Below are 6,557 nucleotides of genomic sequence, written 5' to 3'. Positions count from 1 at the left end.
CCTGCCTACAATATTGTTAATGATACTCGCCCAACTGATCTATTGAACACTGGACCTAATTTTTTTTTATCAAACCGTATCTTTGTACTCAGTAATCAACTTCTCTTCATGCCTCCTTCCCCTCATCCTTCCTAGACTTTGGTAACCATCAGACTACTCCTTGTCTTCATGAGAGCCATGTTTTTAGCTCCCATGTATGGATAAGAACATGCGGTGTTTGTTTTTCTGTGCCGGGATTACTTCACTTAACATAATGCTCTCCAGTTCCCTCCATGTTGATGCAAGGGACAGGATTTCATTCTTTTTTATGACTGAATAGTATTCCGTTGTGTATACACCACCTTTTCTCTACTCAGTTATCTGTTGGTGGGCATGTCGGTGGATTCCATATTTTGCCTATTAGAGATAGTGCTACAATAAACACAGGAGTGCAGGATATACTGATTTTCTTTCCTCTTGATATATACCCCAGTGGAATTGCTAGATCATATGCAGTTCTATCTTTAGTTTTTCTAGCGGCTTTCATGCCATCCTCCATAGTGGCTGCTAATTCACATTCTCACCAATGCTGTGTGAAGGTTCCCTCTTCTCCATATCCCCACCAGCGTCTGTTATTGCCTGTCTTTTTGATACAAGCCATGTCACCTGGGGTGGGATGATATCTTATTGTGCTTTCGACTTGCATTACTCCAATGATTAGTGACGTGGAGACCTTTGTCATATACCTGCTGGTCATCTGTATGTCTTCTTTTGAGAAATGTCTCTTTAGTTCTTTTGCCCATTTTTCAATTGGATTATTATTATTTTGCTCCTCAGTTGTTTGAGCCCCTTATATATTCTGGTTATTAATCCTTTGCTAGATGGGTCGTTTGCAAATATTTTCTCCCATTCTCTATGTTGTCTCTGCACTTTGTTGATCGTTTTCTTTTCTGGGAAGAAGGTTTCAGCTTGATGTCATCCCTATTTATCCGTTTTTGCTTTGGTTGCCTGAAGCACTGTTCATTTTCCATAGGAGGATTATATGTGAGTTGTTTTTCAAATGCATATATTGCTGTGCTGCATAATGTACTCATTCACTTTAGAACTGTTAGTCGCTTTTATTATTATTATTAACGTTTTTGGGGTTTTTTTGTAGCAGAAATGAGACTTTAATGACAGGCTTGCAAGCTTCATTATTATTTGTCTTATTATTAACATTTACTTTCTTACATCCCTGAGAAAGAATAATTAATATACCTCACACTACACCATGTGTAGTACAGCATCTCCCTGTAAGATATTTTTTAAAAGTATTTATTTTAAATTTTTTATTTATTGCTAATTTTTATTTGTTGTAGAGACGAGGTTTCGCCAAGTTGCCTGGGCTGGTCTTGAACCTGTGGGCTCAGGCAATCCACTTGCCTCGGCCTACCAAAGTGCTGGGATGACAGGCTGAGCCACCAAGCCTGACCAAGATGATTTAAAAAAAATGTTTTTTAAATTTTTATTTAAAAGATGTGGGGTACAGTTCAGGGTAAATGTTCATTATGCAGGTACTCTTATTGATGACATGTGCCCCTCCCTTCCCTGGCAGTTTCCCTCAACTACCAATCCCCCCCCCCCGGCAGTTTCCCCCTACTGCCAATCCCTTTCTTGTAGTATTATAAGGTTCGCTTATGAGTGAGAACATGTGGTACTCTGTTCTTTGTTTCTGTGATAGATCACTGAGTATGATCAACTCTAAATCCATTTAAGTTACTGCAGAGTTCATGTTTGTCCTTCTTTATGGCTGCAAAATATTCCATTGTGTATATGTACCACAATTTTTTTTTTATCCAGTATGGCTTCGATGGGCAGCACATGTGCACATATCTTTTTTGTAGAATGGTTTGAGTTCCTCTGGGTATATTCCCAATAGGGTGATTGCTGGGTCATATGGAAGGTCAATTTCTAGTTCTTTCAGAAATTGCCACACCGTCTTCTAAAGAGGTGGCACTAGTTTGCATTCCCACCAGCAGTGTAGAAGCGTTCCTTTTTCTCCTCATCCTTGCCAGCATCTGTTGTTGTTTGTCTTATTAATGATGGCCATTCTTACTGGGGTTAGGTGGTATCTCAGTGTGGTTTTCATTTGCATTTTTCTGATGATGGAGTGAGGCTGAGCACTTTTTCATGTGTCTGTTGGCTGCTTCTATATCTTCTTTTGAGAAGTGTCTATTCATGTCTTTTGCCCACTTTTTAATGGGGCTGTTTTTTCCCTTTCGGTGCGTTTGAGTTCCTTGTAGATCCTAGATGTTAGGCCTGCTTTTGTTTGTTCTCTTTTTTTGAGTTGGAGCCTTACTCTGTTGCCCAGCTGGGATGTGGTGGCATGATCACTACAATCACAGCTCATGGCAGCCTCAACCTCCTGGGCTCAGGCGATCCTTCCAGCTCAGCATCCTGAGTAGCTGGGGCTACAGGCGTGTGTCACCACACCTAGCTCATTTAACATTTTTTTTTTTGTAGAGACGAGGTTTCACCATGTTGCCCAGGCTGGTCTTGAACTCCTGAACTCAAGCAGTCCTCCTGCCTCGGCCTCCCAAAGTGCTAGGATTGCAGACATGAACCACAGCACCTGGCCAAGAAGTTTTTTATGCATGGAAAGTGAATAGTGTTTTCAGGGAAGTGGAGGTGAGAGAGAGCAGGGCGTGTGTGGAGAATGCCATGGAGGGAAATGGTGGGCGTGGAAGGAGGGGAGGGTAGAGATGTGAGAGGTGAGCTGGTGAGGTGACAGGTGGGCAAAGAACTTAGGCCAACCCCCAAACAAGGAGGGGCCGTTGAAAGGCTGTAAGCAGGGATGCGATGGATTCCGATTTGATTGTTAAATGACCACTTCGGTTACAGTGTTGAGTATTTAAAAACATGGGGTTTGAAGTGATATGTCAATCTCAGCTCACCCACTTACTGTATAATTTGGAATTTGCTTAGAATATTGTATACTCTTTCAACCTGTAGACACAGGTCATTTTCAATTTGGACAGTTTTTTCTTTTGCTATCTTTGGTAATGGCTTTTTAACTTTCCTAGTGTCTTATTAACCGTGTAAAGGTTGAAGTCCAAGTTCCGGTTCCTACTGAGAACTGTGCATATCTGTTCTAATGAGATGGAGTGCTCTCGAATCTACCTGAGTTCATCGTGATGGGCGTGGCGGGGACCTAGCTAATAAACCCTGAAGTGTCAGTGCTTTAATATGATAAAGGGGTATGATCTGCTTGAGGAAAGCCTGATACGGGTTGAGAAACTTTTCCTCGCTTCATAAGTGATGGCCTCTGGAACACATAGCAGGGGAAGATAAAGTTGGAAGATTTCGTAAGACGAGTTAGTCAGGCTGGGAGTGGCTTCTGTCACTTCACCACATCCTGTTGGCTCAGATTCGGTCACCAGGCTCTAATCTAACTGCAGAGGAGGGTGGCAAAGGCAAGAGGCCCCTATGAGTCTTGGACAAGCACGCGTGGTATCTGCCATCTTCCTTCCTGCCTAGATTTTCTGGTAGCCTCAATCAATTAAAATTAAGATTTTCAAAAAGAACTGATGAGGAGATTGTGTCTCAGACTCTCTCTAGTGTGTCGTTTCTGAGGAACTAGACTCCACACTGTACCCTCTACTTAGAGCCTGGGTGTCTTTCTGGGGTTTGCCCCCTCCTAAGGCTGTGCTAGGATGACCTGTTTGAGAAATACAGACAGAGAAAGTTCTGATAGTCTCAAAAAATAAGACGCATACAATTGGGGGATGGCTATATCCCAGTTGACACGGATGGGATTGAGAGGGACACATAAAATGTCACCCCAACTTTTAACAGGTGGCTCTTTCTGATGATAATGTATAATGCTTTTCCCTTTTTCTAAATTTCAGATTTTAAGACCCATATAATTGGGACACCAAATTACTTGATGGCTAATGCGTGCAACTTGTTTATCCAGTGGGGTAAGAGAATAGTACATCTTGGTTAGCAGAAGGTTAATAAAATACTGCTAGGAATTCAAATGGAATAAAAATGTACTTATATAAGTACAAGCAAACTTCCTTTCTTGATTTGAAATTAACCTCAGAATCCCCAAATAGTGCATCTATTGTTGTTATTAGCCCATGTATTTTTTTATAGCACTTAGACTTTGCAGAGTACTTTCCAATGTTCTATCTTATTTAATCTTTATAATTCTGTGTGGCTGGAATTATCGTCCCCATTTGTTGGATGAAGAAATGGAGGATCCGAATGGTGATTTGCCCAACATTACAAAGCCTGAGAGCAGCTGAGCTTGAATTCCACTTGAACCCCATTTGGCTGTCTCTGTAGGGATGACCATCAATAATGACTGTCTAGTCCTGTAGACATGACTCTCTGAATCCTACTGACATTTGGACGAATCTTGGATTTGGTTATATACACAAAAACCCCTTAATAATAAGTTGTCTTTTGTTTTCACAAGTGTTCGTCGTAGAATGAATGACTAGTTATTGATTGTTAGGATTCTGGATAATTGGGAGTATATTCTCCTAAATTATTTGTTATTTGTTACATTTAGATCCATACAAATGCCACTAAAAATGAACAATTGGTATCAATTTTTTCGGATTTTTTTGAGTTGAAGTCTCATTCTGTTGCCCAGACTGGAGTGCAGTGGCACACTCATGGCTACCGCAGCCTGGACCTGCTGGGCCCAGAGATCCTTCTGTCTCAGCCTTCCAAGTAGCCAGAACTATAGGCGTGCACCACCACACCCAGCTAATTCAAATTTTTTTCTTCTTTTTTTTACTGTAGAGATGAGGTCTCGCCATGTTGCCCAGGCTGGTCTCAAGCCTTAGGGCTCAGACAGTCCTCTCACCTCGGCCTCCCAAAGTGTACTAGGTTTACAGGCATGAACCCCTGCACCAGCTTCAATATATTTGTTAATTTTTTTTTATTTACTAAAGCTGAAATAAAGCATACCATTTCTGTATTTTAGATTTGACTTAGTGTTATTTTCTTTTCCAGATTTTTTTTTTCAAAGATAACTATTATTTTTAAAAAAGCATTGTTCCTAAAAAGGGCTGGAAAGTGTATCTCGTTGACAGGGAAGATTGTGAAATCTTCTATCTTACATCTTTCTTCCTTTTCCTTTTTGAGAAAAAAGGAATTAAAACATCCAAAATATCCTATGTATGGGTGAGTCAGGGAAACCTTATTTTCTGTCAAGTTTGGAGACCTGGCATGCTTCAGGGAAGCACAACCCGTATTCTCTGCCGTACTCACTGTATATTTTCCATGTCATATTTGTTAACGAGAAAGCATTCAACAGTAATTACACGTAGTGGGAAACTGCCAGGGGGTGAGGGGGCTCACCTCATCAACAAGGGTACCTGCACAGTGAACATTTGTATACCTAACCCTGAATTGTACCCCGCATCTTCAAAATGAAAAATGAAAAAAAAAAGTAATTACACAATTTAAAAAATCCATTATTTCCTAGTAAGCATCCAAGATTGGTTTTGTTGGTGCGTGTGGGGGGTTCTGCTCCGATGGCGTGGGGTGGTTTCACGTGAGCCTGTGGCCCTGAGACAGCCCATCAGCCTTGGAAGGAGTGAATTCATCACACAGGGTTTCGCCCGCCCTTCATGGAGAGATTTAATTTCCGCCGTGAAGACCTTGGTCAGTTACACAGATCTACCCCGGTAGTGGCATCCTAGCAACCGGGTGGAATGCCATCTGTCCCGGGTAGCACTCGGGGTAGAAGGGCACAGGGAGATGTTAATTATTTACGGTGGCAGCTTAGGGAAGCTGCCAAGCGCACCTGGGCCACCAGCCGCTGGAGTTCATTGCCTTTTCAGCTGAAGTGCACAAAGACGCAGCGTGTTTATCCATGACCCTGACGCATGCTGCTTGAATTACCCATCTCTTGGTGGGTAGAAAGCAATTTGTCAAGCTCAACAATAATTAAATGTAATCTACATAAATCAAATATTGTTAGGATGATCCGTGTTCTCAGTAGCATTTTCAATTCTGTGAAAAGAGAAAGCTACTGTTCAAAATTTAAATAAAGTGTCCAATATTTGTGGTCTCCTATTCAAATGATCAAAAGCTGATATTAAACCAGGCATGAATGGCCCTACTTAAGTTGTATTTGAGTCTGAGAGACATTCCTGTTATTGTTTCCACTACTATTTTTTTTTTTTTTAGTTGGAGTCTCACTCTTGTCTCCTAGGCTGGAGTGTAGTAGCATGCTCATGGCCACCGCAGCCTCGACCTGCTGGGTTCAGGCGATCCTTCCGCCTCAGCCTTCCAAGTAGCCGGAACTGTAGACACATGCCACCATGCCCAGCTAGTTTTTGTGATTTATTGTAGAGGCAACGTCTCACCAAGTTGCGATGGCATCATAGCATTCGAGGCTGGTCTTGAACCTCCTGGCTCAGGCAATCCTCTCGCCTCAGCCTCCCAAAGTGGTTCCAAATTAAGATCAGAATAGTCTCTGATCTTAATTTTTGTTTTTTTTTGAGTTGGAGTCTCACTCTGTCGCCCAGACTGGAGTGCAGTGGCCGCTCCTGGTCACCGCACCCTCGACCTGCTGG

Source organism: Carlito syrichta, unplaced genomic scaffold (genome assembly GCF_000164805.1).
Source record: "Carlito syrichta isolate Samal-C Ts95f unplaced genomic scaffold, Tarsius_syrichta-2.0.1 Scaffold308051, whole genome shotgun sequence".
In the NCBI taxonomy this organism is placed as follows: Eukaryota; Metazoa; Chordata; class Mammalia; order Primates; family Tarsiidae; genus Carlito; species Carlito syrichta.
The sequence above is the reverse complement of the archived record's forward strand: the minus strand, read 5'-3'. Positions refer to the sequence as shown.